This window comes from Phyllobates terribilis, unplaced genomic scaffold (genome assembly GCF_046119375.1).
Source record: "Phyllobates terribilis strain yellow unplaced genomic scaffold, ASM4611937v1 Scaffold_4__5_contigs__length_816908805, whole genome shotgun sequence".
Taxonomy (NCBI): Eukaryota; Metazoa; Chordata; class Amphibia; order Anura; family Dendrobatidae; genus Phyllobates; species Phyllobates terribilis.
This window is the reverse complement of record NW_027362764.1, coordinates 84,836,419-84,854,408: the sequence shown is the minus strand read 5'-3', so window position 1 is coordinate 84,854,408 and position 17,990 is coordinate 84,836,419. Positions and strand designations below refer to the sequence as shown.

The following is a 17,990-nucleotide window of genomic DNA, read 5'->3' as shown; positions in this document are numbered from 1 at the left end:
GCCACATTGCCTGGACCCCCACAAATGTAAGACAAAAAACTGATTTAATCAGTAGGTCATTTTCTGATGATAGCTAGTCTTGTGATGGAGTTTCGTACCATGAGCATAGTCCAAAACATGAAGCTGAAAAATTAGAGAATTATGTGCCCCATTTTTTCCCCCACAGTTTACCGGTTAGTATGCAATCGACAATACGATCCCTTCATTACTCTGCATATGACATTGCTGTTCCAGCTCTCATATAACACTAATGGCTCCCATAAAGGATCACGTTGGAGTGTCACAGAACCCCACAAGCCGGCTGCGTATCTCACATCTGTCACTGGCTTATGTCCCCGCTAATTATAGGATCAGTGACCGCAGAGCAGTGAAAGTGCCGCACACTGAAGTCCATTGAGGAGAGGGAACGTACAGGGTCACAGATGGGTAGATAAAAGGATAATTTCTTGTAATTTCCTTTGAGGAGTAAGAATTACGAGGATATAAGGGAGTTGTTCTTCTGTTGGATTTTCTCAAGTCTTTGATCCCATCACCGGACACTCACTTTTACTTGTTAAACAAAAATGTCAGACCGTATTAATGTGTAGGAAAACAATAATGACAAGTAAAAAATATTCTAATTCTCACATTGATAGCACACAAATTAATTAGGCAAATGCATTCATCTGTGCCTCACATGTTGTCTCCAAACTTGCAGCAATAGGGGCCACCTTTATCAGCTCTGTGCTGACAGTGCTATAGCGTTTAGCCGGATAGGTGATGATGACTTATTGGTCAGTGGGGGTCCAAGTGCTGAGATCTGCACCAGTTTGCAGAACGGTGCACTTTTATCTCTGTTAGAATGGAGTGGCAGTGCGCCTGCTTGACCGCTACTCCATTCATTGTCCATAGGGCTGCCGAGTGCTGCACTTTGCTTTATCTGACAGACTGAGTGGCGCGGCAGTCGGGCATCCAACCTGTCATACCATTTTTGTTACAGGAATAAAAGTTTCCCTTCCTGCTGATTTTGATGCTGGTCCCAGCAGTGGGACATCCACCAATCAACCAGTTATTGCCCATCTAGTTGAAAAATAGTGGTAGGACAATCAACTAGATGCGTGATAACTTGCTTTCAATAGACAATAGAGTGGAAGTTACTTTGATATGACATAAAAAGAAGTGATGTTTTGGGTTCCAGTACCTCCACCAATCTCACAAACCCATGACTCTTCTTTTTGGGAAGCAGGGCAGGACCAGGTCAGATACCTTAGTGCTCATTCACACGTTAGTTTTTGTCATACGTGTTCTCTTTAATAAACCGAGCATAGACACGTAAAATGAATTGGTATAGTCATATTTCGCAAAAAAAACCCCAAATCATCTCCTATTTTGAGCTGATTTATGGATTAAAGCCAACCATTGAAGTTAAAGGGTTTGTGAAAAAAACAGCAGGTGGATGTCATCCAAGTGTCATTTAAGTGCTGTCTGTTTTTGATCGATTTAATTAAAAAAAAAAAAAAAGACTAGAAAAGTTGATTATCTTCAACCCTTTGTGTAGTTGTTGGTAAGCAGTAACCCCTTCTAAGGTTCTATGGTTTTTAGGACAGCCAGACACCCATTGGAAAAATTCATCTGTGGGACAATCCCTTTAAAGGAATATTAAACTTAAAAATAAATTCTCTAAATTAAACAAGAAATATAGTTGTCCTCACTGTTAGTCTGCAGCATTTTTCTAAATGATCCTGAAAAAGTCAGTCTTACCAGTCTTAGGCCACGTTCACACGTTCAGTATTTGGTCAGTGTTTTGCATCAGTATTTGTAAGAAAAAAACTGAAGTGGGTGATAAATACAGAAGTGGTGACGTGTTTCTATTATACTTTTCCCCTGATTGTTCCACTCCTGATTTTAGCTTATAAATACTGATATAAGATACTGATAGTGTGAACGTGGCCTTAACCTTCATAGTACACCACATTAGGCTCCTGCTTGCTTTTTCTTATGGCTGATCACAGCTCCTCCCTTTTGGTTGTGGGGCAGGGCTTTGGGATCTTTTGTCCTGCTGTAGACAGGGCAGGGGGGGAGCTCCTGCTGAAGCCATTTGTTTCACAGCCGCACACAGGATCAAGAGGCGATGGAGAGAGGGGGGTATGGCTGAGTTCTCCAGATACACAGAGACAGAAGTAGCAATGCTATAAGTCAATATCTGTGATTTCAAGGGCCTTGTCACATGACTTGGAATAAGAAGCCAAACCAGAAACTCTAATTGAATACACATATTTCAGAGTGTTTGCCCCTCATCAGTGCAAAGCAAGAGGACTGGTTTGGCTGGCTGAGGTGAGAGGCTTTGACAGGGGGTCTAAAGGTTTAAGTTTCTCCTAGTGAGTAGCAACAAGTCAGTGTAAGGAGACTTATAGGGTATGTAATGCTCTCTTGGGAATTTTTTATGGCCTAGAAATCTGCTAACACCAACTTGACGCTCTCCACACGGAGAAACGTTACCCCTTGGCCCCAATGTTTTCACTATAATAGGAGCCAAAATAGGATCAAAGAAAATGAGGAGATGAAGGGAGGAATTGCTGGGATATCTTTTTTAAATTATTTCTCTTTGTGTAGTTCTCCTTTTAAGTGTAGAGAGATTTGTATTGTGTGCATGTTGATGTGTAATTGGGATTTTAAACAACTTTTACTCTGCAAAAAAACAAACTAAACCTATTCATTGATTTTTCAATCCAAATCTAGGCTAAATTATTCTTTAAAAAAATACCCTAAATGATATGTACCGTATTCTATCTTTGCATTGTGACCAAAGTCTGCTTGTGCCTAGTGACATCTCCCAGCCGTCCCAGACGCAGCGTGCAGTAATAGTGTGGTAATTGCAGGGCTGACTAATGACAGCAGTGGACTCGTAGTCACAGGCAGGGCACAGGACGTCTGGTGGGCAGAGGTCTGCAGTTTGCCTAATGACTGCTTGTTTCAGTTCTGCTTGCTGTCATTTTTCAGTACAGTCACATTTTTAAGTTTTTCAGATGATATTTTTATTTGGTGAATTATGCAGGGTGTTACTTTTATTCTTCATGAAATTACATTATTTGATAAAATCGTCAATTCTAGAGCATATTTTCTTCCATTTCTGCACTTTGTCGCTCCTCTGTTATTCTTCTAAATAAATTGACACCTGGGTGGTGGTATTCTCCTGGGCTTTTATTTATTTTTTTTTTACTTGGACATTGGTACCACAACTTTTCTTGACTTGAGAGCCACATTCAGCTCTTAAAAAATGTCGCGAACCACATTCTATGCAAAGAAATTGTAGAAGTCACATAAGCGATAGAATCCTGACATTGTGCGCCGTGTGACTCCTGACATTGTGCGCCGTGTGACTCCTGACATTGTGCGCCGTGTGACTCCTGACAGTGTGCGCCGTGTGACTCCTGACAGTGTGCGCCGTGTGACTCCTGACAGTGTGCGCCGTGTGACTCCTGACAGTGTGCGCCGTGTGACTCCTGACAGTGTGCGCCGTGTGACTCCTGACAGTGTGCGCCGTGTGACTCCTGACAGTGTGCGCCGTGTGACTCCTGACAGTGTGCGCCGTGTGACTCCTGACAGTGTGCGCCGTGTGACTCCTGACAGTGTGCGCCGTGTGACTCCTGACAGTGTGCGCCGTGTGACTCCTGACAGTGTGCGCCGTGTGACTCCTGACAGTGTGCGCCGTGTGACTCCTGACAGTGTGCGCCGTGTGACTCCTGACAGTGTGCGCCGTGTGACTCCTGACAGTGTGCGCCGTGTGACTCCTGACAGTGTGCGCCGTGTGTCTCCTGACTGTGTGCGCCGTGTGACTCCTGACTGTGTGCGCTCACAAGCATGCGGTCACATAGTGACTGCAGACTTAAAACCCAATATTCCAGCTCTGCTTACGCCCTTATTGTCTAATGTGCATCACAGATGCCTGCTGGGATGTTTGTATGTTGAGTAGGTATCGTGTCCTATTGGTAAGCGTCTGTAGAAATTATGTCCCCATTGCCGTTCACCTACAGATTCGGAATGGTTTGGAAATGGAATAATCCTTTAAGGCTGTCCAAATAGTGCAGAACTTACAGTAAAAACAGGTTCATGTTTAAAAGAATATTCCAGCTCCGTTCACTTCTGTATTGGTAGGTAAGCGGCACTAGTGATGTCACCTCTATGGTACTTGCTGAGATGATTGTTCTGTCTGCAGATGTCATTCCCCTGTACTGATAAATAGGAGCAGTGCACCAGGCAGCTCCATGCTGGATGGGATGACAATCCCCAGCAAGGTTGAGCTGGAGGGAGCCTCTGTGCCCTTAGGCTGCTGCCTTGTTACGGCTTCTTCTCCTACTTTAGTTCATCCAACTCTCTCATGTCTGCTATACCCGGCGGTAATACGTTGAGCTAGCAGATATCAGAGAACCGTGGGATGGGAACCCCTGGACTACAAGGAAAATTTACACATTAAAAGGCACCATAACTCTTTCCTGCTAGAAGACATGAGAAAACCATCATAGGAGGGAGAGACTCCCTGGCTGACAACTGTCTGTGACTGCCAATATCAGATTGCCGTATTTCAGTCACCTTGCTCTCTGACGAAAATGGAAAGTCATTTGTTCGCCAAAGACTACTACCCTTTCAGCGTATTGTTACATCTGGAATTAGCAGCATTTTTACATATGGCAGTGTAAGCATTTGTTCCCTAATAAAAAATAATGCATTTTTTGTAAATCCAATGTGACAGTCATGAGAATTTTAGCATAGTAGCCATATGCAAATCAGGCTGAGAGTGCACTGTGGGCGTACGGTAATGTCCCCGGCGCTTTGATTGACAGCCTGCTCTGCAGTGTACAGTTAAGCTCAAAAGTTTACATACCCCGGCAGAATTTTTCATTTCTTGGTGTTGTTTCAGAGAAAATGAATGATAATAAAAAAAATATTTTTCTCCACTCATGGTTATTGGTTGGGTGAAGCCATTTATTGTCAAACTACTGTGTTTTCTCTTTTTAAATCTTAATGACAACCAAAAACATCCAAATGACCCTGATCAAAAGTTCACATATCCCTGGTGCTTTTGGCCTGATAACATGCACAGATTTTGACACACATGGGTTTGAATGGCTACTAAAGATAACATCCTCACCTGTGACCTGTAGGCTTGTAATCAATGTGTGTGCATAAAAGCTGAGTGAGTTTCTGGGATCCAGACAGACTCTTGCATCTTTCATCCAGTCACTGATGTTTCTGGATTGTGAATCATGGAGAAAGCAAAAGAATTGTCAACGGATCTACGGGAAAAGGTAGTTGAACTGTATAACACAGGAAAGGGATACAAAAAGATATCCAAGGAATTGATAATGCCAGTCAGCAGCTTTCAAACTGTGATTAACAAATGGAAAATCAGGGGCTCTGTAAAAACCAAACTATGGTCAGGTAGACCAACAAAAATTTCAGCCACAACTGCCAGGAAAATTTTTCCGGATGCAAAGAAAAACCCACAAATAACATCATCTGAAATTCAGGACTCTCTGAAAACTAGCGGTGTGGCTGTTTCAAGATGCACAATAAGGAGGCACTTGAAAAATGGGCTGCATTGTCGAGTCGCCAGAAGAAAGCCATTACTGAGCGAATGCACAAAGTATCTCGCCTACAATACGCCGAACAGCACAGAGACAAGACTCAAAACTTCTGGAGCAAGGTAATTTGGAGTGATGAGACCAAAATTGAACTTTTTGGCCACAACCATAAACGTTACATTTGGAGAGAGGGCAACAAGGCCTATGATGAAAGGAACACCATTCCTACAGTAAAGCACGGAGGTGGATTGCTGATGTTTTGGGGATGTGTGAGCTACAAAGACACAGGAAACTTGGTGAAAGTTGAATGACAGATGAATGCAGCACGTTATCGGCAAATTTGCACTCATCAGCCCGGAAGCTGCGCATGGGACGTACTTGGACTTTCCAACATGACAACGATCCAAAACACAAGGCCAAGTCAACCTGTCATTGGCTACAGCAGAAGAAAGTGAAGGTTCTGGAGTGGTCATCTCAGTCTCCTGACCTCAATATCATTGAGCCACTCTGGGGAGATCTCAAGCGCGCAGTTCATGCTAGACAGCCCAGGAATTTACAGGAACTGGAGGCTTTTTGCCAAGAAGAATGGGCAGCTTTACCATCTAAGAAATTAAAGAACCTCATCCACAACTATCACAAAAGACTTCAAGCTGTCGTTAATGTTAGAGGGGGCAATACATGGTATTAAGAACTGGGGTATGTGAACTTTTGATCAGGGTCATTTTGGATGTTTTTGGTTGTCATTAAGATTTATAAAGAGAAAACACAGTAGTTTGACAATAAATGGCTTCACCCAACCAATAACCATGAGCGGAGAAAATGTTTTTTGTTATCATTCATATTCTCTGAAACAAGGCCAAGAAAGGAAAAATTCTGCCGGGGTATGTAAACTTTTGAGTACAACTGTATGTGTGCAGAGTTGTCTGACAGTCAACATGCCAGTGTGCGCCTGGAACTGCTCCATGTACCGCCCCGATGACTGGAAGCAAGTGGCCCCTGGTATGACATATGTGCATTTTCTCCATGTAGCTGCGCTTTCAGTGCGGGAGCATTTTAACACTATCTGCAAATTAACCCTATATATGCAGGTCAATAGCATTATTTTATTTTTAATAAATGTGTCTCATTACATCTAATACTGCACCGTTCTTTTCTCGTTTTTTTTATTCTGGGGTTTGCTTTCACCTGTGCGGATTGTCACCCTCTGCCAAGTAATAGACTTCAGCCGCCAAGACAAACTAGGACGCAAAGGTGATAATTGCTGTGAGCTCATTTCTGGCTCTCGGACATAGATGTCACTACACAAAGCCATGAACCCTTAGGCTTGTCAAAATGAGTATGCTTTTACTAAAGCAACACTAACTGCAGTAATACTGCCCCCTATAAAGTGTAAAAAAGTAATTTCTGCACCCCTCCCCCAAATAAGTAATAAATAACTAAATTACTGGATCTTCTCTTGCATTTATTATGTGGTACTTTGTGTTTTATCCATGGTTGTTCCTTCACCCTCAGGACTTGACAGTTAACCCCCAAAATTGTGCCCTTATGTCGTACATCCAACTAATGGGACACACACACACACACATATATATATATATATATATATATATATATATATATATATATATATATATATATATATATATATATATATATATATATATATATATATATATATACATACATACAAACACACTTGATTTCTGAACTCTTCCTGAATTAAAACATGAGTAATTTGCGGTCTGGAAGCACTGGTTCTCTGTTTCTTTTTTAGTATTTTGACTCTTTATCATTTGCTGCAAATAAATACAAAATTTTTAGCTTTGAACTTCGGAGACATGTTGTCAGTAGTTTATAGAATAAAACAGCAATGTACATTTTACTCAAAAATATACCTATAAAGAGAAAAATCTGAGAAAATTAAAATTTTGCAGTGGTCTCTTAATTTTTGCCAGAGATGTATATGTGTATATAAAAAGTATGCAGCAGCACTCCATATGGCCAAGATACTTAACAATGAAAATAATGAAAATATTAGATCTAAACTGTTTTGCTTAGCAACAAGTGCTTACAAACAATGAAGGTTTTTAGCGCATAAATTGGCCAATTCAGGTGACATCCTGCATGGGGCATTATATGGGGGGGGTGACATCCTGCATGGGGCATTATATGGGGGGGGAGGTGACATCCAGCATGGGGCATTATATGGGGGGGGTGACATCCTGCATGGGGCATTATATGGGGGGCGAGGTGACGTCCTGCATGGGGCATTATATGGGGGAGGGGGTGGAGGTGACATCCTGCATGGGGCATTATATAGGGGGGGGGGTGGATGTGACATCCTGCATGGGGCATTATATAGGGGGGGGTGGATGTGACATCCTGCATGGGGCATTATAGGGGGGGGTGGAGGTGACATCCTGCATGGGGCATTATAGGGGGGGGTGGAGGTGACATCCTGCATGGGGCATTATAGGGGGGGGGAGGTGACATCCTGCATGGGGCATTATATGGGGGGGAGAGGTGACATCCTGCATGGGGCATTATATGGGGGGGGAGGTGACATCCTGCATGGGGCATTATGTGGGGGGGAAGGTGACATCCTGCATGGGGCATTATATGGGGGGGGAGGTGACATCCTGCATGGGGCATTATATGGGGCGGTGACATCCTGCATGGGGCATTATATGGGGGAGGGGGTGGAGGTGACATCCTGCATGGGGCATTATATAGGGGGGGGGGGTGGATGTGACATCCTGCATGGGGCATTATATAGGGGGGGAGAAGTGACATTCTGCATGGGGCATTATATGGGGGGGTGACATCCTGCTTGGGGCATTATATGGGAGGTGACAGAAATAAACACTTGAAATAGATCACTCTGTTTGTAATGACTCTGTATAATATGAGTTTCACTTTTTGTATTGAAGAACTTAAATAAATTAACTTTTTGATAATATTCTAATTTAGTGAGATGCACCTGTATATCTCAGTGTGGTCTCACTCGAACAGATTACTGTACTTTCTCCCAGAGCAAACTTCACACACAGAGGCCCAATCTCACCAATCTCTATCACCCTCAGCCTGAGCTTGAGCAGCTTCCAGCACCAAACAGAGGTGTTCAACTCTGTGCACAGTTCACACTGAACAGGCTGCAGCTTCCACACGTTACTCTGAAGTTCCAACACACAGACTGCTAAGCTTTCCTAGCTGACCCATACAGTCTACATCAGGGTTCCCCAACTCCAGTCCTCAAGGCCCACCAACAGGTCATGTTTTCAGGATTTCCTTAGTATTACACAGGTGATAATTGCATCACCTGCACAGGCAATAATTCCATCACCTGTGCAATACTAAGGAAATCCTGAAAACATGACCTGTTGGTGGGCCTTGAGGACTGGAGTTGGGGAACCCTGGTCTACATTCAAAGAGAGGCTTCAGCACATCTCTCTCCAGTTGTAGCTCACATTTTGGCTGGTCACTCACCAGCAGCACACTCTACTGCTTCATTCAGCAGATTGACATACCTAGCGAACACAGGCCCTGGTTCTTAGTCAAAACAATAATATACTATACATAATTATACCATGGGTACACCATAAATGTCGTCAATGTTTTGAAGTACCCACTACTGAACTTGGGCAATATCTTAATTAAGGAAGTTATTCTAAATCTACGTACAATATATGCCTTAAATACCCGATAGATGTGCGTTCCACCACTTAAACGAACACTCATGTTGAGAATGGAGTTCCTCTGGTCAGGTAGCTACTGGTCACATAACCCAGAGCAAGAGTGCTGGCCGCGTTCGTGACCACCTTTTATGTAACTCCCACAGAAGTGGAGCCACCACTTCATTCCTTGACCATGTAGATATGGCAGCTAGTGGGCTCCTAACCAAGCAGTTTAGAGGTTAGAGGACCTCCGTTCTAGTTGGGGGTTCCAGTGGGACATGATCTATCAATTCTGGTGTATTCTGTGGGTACGGCACGCCTGGCTACGTTTTTTTTTTTTTTTTTTTGTTCTCCTTGCTGGCTTTCTTATCGCACAGCAAAAGCACTTTAGAACAGGTAAACTATCCAAATGTGCCACCTTAAAAGTGTTTGACACTCCCCATGGTTTGTTAGACCATTAAACTTGACTTTGTGGGAAAATGGAATGCCTCCACCGGAAAGCTGCTCGGCCCAATACGTGACACCGTGCACAAAAATGGCAGCAACAATTTTTGGCACAAAGTAGAAAACCAACTAATAAGTGGTGTAATTTTGGAATTTTTGCGCTAAAGCAGGAAAAATATTATAAATCTTATAGATAGATAGAAGCACTCCAAATGTGTGGGTGCACGAGTATGGTTCCACCCCAATGATAGAGATATGAAGAACTTGACACTTGGCGTCCCAAGTTTTTTTGTATTTACTTTGATAAATCTGGCACATTTTAATACTGTCTAGTTTAAGTTTACTCCGTTTTAATGAATTTGTCTCATTGACGTAGATGTACTTTCTATGGACTATCGGCCTGTGCTTGCTGGGGAATCTGGTTTGTGAGCCACTTAGGTCAGGGTCTGTTCTGTATTCATGGGCACTGAATAATGTGTTCTAAATAATAGGTAAATATAAATTTGGGTGGATTTCCAGTAGAGCGTAGCTGATAAATGATCCAGTATGTGGGCTGTGTTTTGTATGTGAATTCTTTGGATGAAGCAGTTTTTTGTTGGCCGGGTCTGATGAGCCGCACCATGCTGAATAGGTCACTGGTGTCAAATAATCTCGCTCTGTGCCAGGGGGAGTGCGGTGCTGGAGACACTTAAATGAAAGTGGTGAACATTGTGCTCGTGGAGTATGTGCTTTACATAGAGGTAATGATTATAACAACAGGCAGCTTGTATGCGATGTGTATGGGTTACAAGGATTACTGTTGCGTTCTGCAGCGTCACGTTCAACTCTTGGAATATTAATCCATTGTAGTATTGAAATCTGTCCACCATGGGTGTATCTGCACGGCAGCAGACCTATCCGGTGCCATCGCTTATTGCTTTCATAAGCTGCCTATTCTTCATTAGGAAGCATTGCTGCTCAGGGATAAGGGTGCATATTTCTGTATCATATTCGTTGGATTTCGCCACATTTTTGCAGAATGATTTCTGTGCGGCTTACTTTTGAGGAAATGTGGGGAGCAGCTACATTGAGTGTATTTTTTTTTTTTCTTTAAGGACCCATGATATGCAAGTCTGAACAGCCAATTAATTTAAATGAGCATGTGTAATGCTTCATTTCTCCTGTGGTGGCGCTGCAGGATAATTGAACAAATGATAATTTTCCTTGCAAATCAGGGCTGATCTCTAGAGGTCTAGATGAATACTGTCTGAAAAGCTTATTTTACACATGTATTAAAGATTATCTAAAGTAGAAAACCCACTTAAAGAGGCTATCCAGGACTTCTTCGGATAGGCCAGTAATATTAGCTGTTTACGGAAAGATCCAATTTTGGAATCTTACCAATTTGTGTTAAAGGGCTGCATCAGGGCTGACGGTGGTGGTGGAAGACAACGGGGCACTTGCCTAGGGCAACTATCCCTAAAAGACCAATACAAACCAGAAACTGCACTGATAATGTCATTCATGCATTATCGGTGTAGTTTCCAGTGTTAGAAGAGCAGTGCTGTGTGTGTGTGTGTAGCATGCTCTGTGTGTGTGTGTGTGTGTGTGTGTGTGGCATGCAGTGTGTGTAGCATGCAGTGTGTGTGTGTGTGTGGCATGCAGTGTGTGCGTGTGTGTAGCATGCAGTGTTTTGCTTGCGTGTATGTAGCATGCAGTGTGTCCGTTTAACGTGTGTGTGTGTGGCCATATCCATATTTAAAAATGCTGCCATTGCAGACAACAGTTATAGGGTGTAAACAAACATGTCGGCAATCACCCAAACCCAACAAAAAAGCGACGTGCGCATTCATTGAGTTGGATCGTTTATGCCGAAACAAATATTCTCAGCAACAATGTGTAAACCGGAGATGTGCCGCCTATAACATGATACTCTATGGGGGCAGAATTATCTACTAGTTATCGTTCTCTCCCCATCATTCTTCCATCAGTCTGCGTAGAGAGGCGGGTAAAAAAAAGAACCAAACAACTTGCATATAGTCGATCTGCACACATTTAGCAGTCTGAAATCAGCTTGTGTTAATGCGCCCTACATGTTCCTGTGTGATAGTGTAATATGTTTGACTTTGGAGACCCACTTTTAATTTTTGCGCAGGGCCACAGTGTGTCTAAAACTGGCCTTTGCCAGAGTGCTCTAGTGAGCTTCACATCCCCTTTATTATTTACCATGCACAGGTGTGTACTATTAGTAGTGGCTGTGCCTGGTACTGCATCTTTATTATTTACCATGCACGGGTCTGTACTATTAGTAGTGGCTGTGCCTGGTACTGCATCTTTTTTATTTACCATGCACAGGTCTGTACTATTAGTAGTAGCTGTGCCTGGTACTGCATCTTTATTATTTACCATGGACGGGTCTGTACTATTAGTAGTAGCTGTGCCTGGTACTGCATCTTTATTATTTACCATGGACGGGTCTGTACTATTAGTAGTAGCTGTGCCTGGTACTGCATCTTTTTTATTTACCATGCACAGGTCTGTACTATTAGTAGTAGCTGTGCCTGGTACTGCATCTTTATTATTTACCATGCACTGGTCTATACTATTAGTAGTAGCTGTGCCTGGTACTGCATCTTAATTATTTACCATGCACGGGTCTGTACTATTAGTAGTGGCTGTGCCTGGTACTGCATCTTTATTATTTACCATGCACGGGTCTGTACTATTAGTAGTGGCTGTGCCTGGTACTGCATCTTTATTATTTACCATGCACTGGTCTGTACTATTAGTAGTAGCTGTGCCTGGTACTGCATCTTTATTATTTACCATGCACTGGTCTGTACTATTAGTAGTAGCTGTGCCTGGTACTGCATCTTTATTATTTACCATGCACTGGTCTGTACTATTAGTAGTAGCTGTGCCTGGTACTGCATCTTTATTATTTACCATGCACTGGTCTGTAGTATTAGTAGTAGCTGTGCCTGGTACTGCATCTTTATTATTTACCATGGACGGGTCTGTACTATTAGTAGTAGCTGTGCCTGGTACTGCATCTTTATTATTTACTATGCACTGGTCTATACTATTAGTAGTAGCTGTGCCTGGTACTGCATCTTTATTATTTACCATGCACTGGTCTGTAGTATTAGTAGTAGCTGTGCCTGGTACTGCATCTTTATTATTTACCATGGACGGGTCTGTACTATTAGTAGTAGCTGTGCCTGGTACTGCATCTTTATTATTTACTATGCACTGGTCTATACTATTAGTAGTAGCTGTGCCTGGTACTGCATCTTTATTATTTACCATGGACGGGTCTGTAGTATTAGTAGTTGCTGTGCCTGGTACTGCATCTTTATTATTTACCATGCACGGGTCTGTACTATTAGTAGTAGCTGTGCCTGGTACTGCATCTTTATTATTTACTATGCACTGGTCTATACTATTAGTAGTAGCTGTGCCTGGTACTGCATCTTAATTATTTACTATGCACTGGTCTATACTATTAGTAGTAGCTGTGCCTGGTACTGCATCTTTATTATTTACCATGCACGGGTCTGTACTATTAGTAGTTGCTGTGCCTGGTACTGCATCTTTATTATTTACCATGCACTGGTCTGTAGTATTAGTAGTAGCTGTGCCTGGTACTGCATCTTTATTATTTACCATGGACGGGTCTGTACTATTAGTAGTAGCTGTGCCTGGTACTGCATCTTTATTATTTACTATGCACTGGTCTATACTATTAGTAGTAGCTGTGCCTGGTACTGCATCTTTATTATTTACTATGCACTGGTCTATACTATTAGTAGTAGCTGTGCCTGGTACTGCATCTTTATTATTTACCATGGACGGGTCTGTAGTATTAGTAGTAGCTGTGCCTGGTACTGCATCTTTATTATTTACCATGCACTGGTCTGTAGTATTAGTAGTAGCTGTGCCTGGTACTGCATCTTTATTATTTACCATGCACGGGTCTGTACTATTAGTAGTAGCTGTGCCTGGTACTGCATCTTTATTATTTACTATGCACTGGTCTATACTATTAGTAGTAGCTGTGCCTGGTACTGCATCTTAATTATTTACTATGCACTGGTCTATACTATTAGTAGTAGCTGTGCCTGGTACTGCATCTTTATTATTTACCATGCACGGGTCTGTAGTATTAGTAGTTGCTGTGCCTGGTACTGCATCTTTATTATTTACCATGCACGGGTCTGTACTATTAGTAGTAGCTGTGCCTGGTACTGCATCTTAATTATTTACTATGCACTGGTCTATACTATTAGTAGTAGCTGTGCCTGGTACTGCATCTTTATTATTTACCATGCACGGGTCTGTACTATTAGTAGTTGCTGTGCCTGGTACTGCATCTTTATTATTTACCATGGACGGGTCTGTAGTATTAGTAGTTGCTGTGCCTGGTACTGCATCTTAATTATTTACTATGCACTGGTCTATACTATTAGTAGTAGCTGTGCCTGGTACTGCATCTTTATTATTTACCATGCACGGGTCTGTACTATTAGTAGTAGCTGTGCCTGGTACTGCATCTTTATTATTTACCATGCACTTGTCTGTAGTATTAGTAGTAGCTGTGCCTGGTACTGCATCTTAATTATTTACTATGCACTGGTCTGTACTATTAGTAGTAGCTGTGCCTGGTACTGCATCTTTATTATTTACCATGCACGGGTCTGTACTATTAGTAGTAGCTGTGCCTGGTACTGCATCTTTATTATTTACCATGCACTGGTCTGTAGTATTAGTAGTAGCTGTGCCTGGTACTGCATCTTTATTATTTACCATGGACGGGTCTGTACTATTAGTAGTAGCTCTGCCTGGTACTGCATCTTAATTATTTACTATGCACTGGTCTGTACTATTAGTAGTAGCTGTGCCTGGTACTGCATCTTAATTATTTACTATGCACTGGTCTATACTATTAGTAGTAGCTGTGCCTGGTACTGCATCTTAATTATTTACTATGCACTGGTCTATACTATTAGTAGTAGCTGTGCCTGGTACTGCATCTTTATTATTTACCATGCACTGGTCTGTAGTATTAGTAGTAGCTGTGCCTGGTACTGCATCTTTATTATTTACCATGCACTGGTCTGTACTATTAGTAGTAGCTGTGCCTGGTACTGCATCTTAATTATTTACTATGCACTGGTCTATACTATTAGTAGTAGCTGTGCCTGGTACTGCATCTTTATTATTTACCATGGACGGGTCTGTAGTATTAGTAGTAGCTGTGCCTGGTACTGCATCTTAATTATTTACTATGCACGGGTCTGTACTATTAGTAGTAGCTGTGCCTGGTACTGCATCTTAATTATTTACTATGCACTGGTCTGTACTATTAGTAGTAGCTGTGCCTGGTACTGCATCTTAATTATTTACTATGCACTGGTCTATACTATTAGTAGTAGCTGTGCCTGGTACTGCATCTTTATTATTTACCATGGACGGGTCTGTAGTATTAGTAGTAGCTGTGCCTGGTACTGCATCTTAATTATTTACTATGCACGGGTCTGTACTATTAGTAGTAGCTGTGCCTGGTACTGCATCTTAATTATTTACTATGCACTGGTCTATACTATTAGTAGTAGCTGTGCCTGGTACTGCATCTTTATTATTTACCATGGACGGGTCTGTAGTATTAGTAGTAGCTGTGCCTGGTACTGCATCTTTATTATTTACCATGCACTGGTCTGTACTATTAGTAATAGCTGTGCCTGGTACTGCATCTTAATTATTTACCATGCACTGGTCTGTAGTATTAGTAGTAGCTGTGCCTGGTACTGCATCTTTATTATTTACCATGGACGGGTCTGTACTATTAGTAGTAGCTGTGCCTGGTACTGCATCTTTATTATTTACCATGCACTGGTCTGTACTATTAGTAGTAGCTGTGCCTGGTATTGCTTCTTCATTATTTACCATGCACTGGTCTGTACTATTAGTAGTAGCTGTGCCTCGTACTGCATCTTAATTATTTACCATGCACTGGTCTGTAGTATTAGTAGTAGCTGTGCCTGGTACTGCATCTTTATTATTTACCATGCACTGGTCTGTACTATTAGTAGTGGCTGTGCCTGGTACTGCATCTTTATTATTTACCATGCACTGGTCTGTACTATTAGTAGTAGCTGTGCCTGGTACTGCATCTTTATTATTTACCATGCACGGGTCTGTACTATTAGTAGTAGCTGTGCCTGGTACTGCATCTTCATTATTTACCATGCACTGGTCTGTACTATTAGTAGTAGCTGTGCCTGGTACTGCATCTTTATTATTTACCATGCACTGGTCTGTACTATTAGTAGTGGCTGTGCCTGGTACTGCATCTTTATTATTTACCATGCACGGGTCTGTACTATTAGTAGTAGCTGTGCCTGGTACTGCATCTTTATTATTTACCATGCACGGGTCTGTACTATTAGTAGTAGCTGTGCCTGGTACTGCATCTTCATTATTTACCATGCACTGGTCTGTACTATTAGTAGTAGCTGTGCCTGGTACTGCATCTTTATTATTTACCATGCACTGGTCTATACTATTAGTAGTAGCTGTGCCTGGTACTGCATCTTTATTATTTACCATGCACGGGTCTGTACTATTAGTAGTAGCTGTGCCTGGTACTGCATCTTTATTATTTACCATGCACGGGTCTGTACTATTAGTAGTAGCTGTGCCTGGTACTGCATCTTAATTATTTACCATGCACGGGTCTGTACTATTAGTAGTAGCTGTGCCTGGTACTGCATCTTAATTATTTACTATGCACTGGTCTATACTATTAGTAGTAGCTGTGCCTGGTACTGCATCTTAATTATTTACCATGCACGGGTCTGTACTATTAGTAGTAGCTGTGCCTGGTACTGCATCTTAATTATTTACTATGCACTGGTCTATACTATTAGTAGTAGCTGTGCCTGGTACTGCATCTTTATTATTTACCATGCACTGGTCTATACTATTAGTAGTAGCTGTGCCTGGTACTGCATCTCTATTATTTACCATGCACTGGTCTATACTATTAGTAGTAGCTGTGCCTGGTACTGCATCTTTATTATTTACCATGCACTGGTCTATACTATTAGTAGTAGCTGTGCCTGGTACTGCATCTTTATTATTTACCATGCACGGGTCTGTACTATTAGTAGTAGCTGTGCCTGGTACTGCATCTCTATTATTTACCATGCACTGGTCTATACTATTAGTAGTAGCTGTGCCTGGTACTGCATCTTTATTATTTACCATGCACTGGTCTATACTATTAGTAGTAGCTGTGCCTGGTACTGCATCTTTATTATTTACCATGCACTGGTCTATACTATTAGTAGTAGCTGTGCCTGGTACTGCATCTTTATTATTTACCATGCACGGGTCTGTACTATTAGTAGTAGCTGTGCCTGGTACTGCATCTCTATTATTTACCATGCACGGGTCTGTACTATTAGTAGTAGCTGTGCCTGGTACTGCATCTTTATTATTTACCATGCACTGGTCTGTACTATTAGTAGTAGCTGTGCCTGGTACTGCATCTTTATTATTTACCATGCATGGGTCTGTACTATTAGTAGTAGCTGTGCCTGGTACTGCATCTTTATTATTTACCATGGACGGGTCTGTACTATTAGTAGTAGCTGTGCCTGGTACTGCATCTTTATTATTTACCATGCACTGGTCTGTACTATTAGTAGTAGCTGTGCCTGGTACTGCATCTTTATTATTTACTATGCACTGGTCTATACTATTAGTATTAGCTGTGCCTGGTACTGCATCTTTATTATTTACCATGCACTGGTCTGTACTATTAGTAGTAGCTGTGCCTGGTACTGCATCTTAATTATTTACTATGCACTGGTCTATACTATTAGTAGTAGCTGTGCCTGGTACTGCATCTTTATTATTTACCATGCACTGGTCTGTACTATTAGTAGTAGCTGTGCCTGGTACTGCATCTTTATTATTTACCATGCACGGGTCTGTAGTATTAGTAGTAGCTGTGCCTCTTACTGCATCTTAATTCTTTACCATGCACGGGTCTGTACTATTAGTAGTTGCTGTGCCTGGTACTGCATCTTAATTATTTACCATGCACGGGTCTGTACTATTAGTAGTAGCTGTGCCTGGTACTGCATCTTTATTATTTACCATGCACGGGTCTGTACTATTAGTAGTAGCTGTGCCTGGTACTGCATCTCTATTATTTACCATGCACGGGTCTGTACTATTAGTAGTAGCTGTGCCTGGTACTGCATCTCTATTATTTACCATGCACGGGTCTGTACTATTAGTAGTAGCTGTGCCTGGTACTGCA

General features: G+C 42.0%; 1 protein-coding gene across 2 annotated transcripts in view; it reads left to right on the top strand.

Annotated features, from left to right (window-relative positions):
• Positions 1–17,990, top strand: part of MPP7 (MAGUK p55 scaffold protein 7) — a 381,349-nt gene that overhangs the window by 53,284 nt on the left and 310,075 nt on the right. The window lies entirely within an intron of this gene.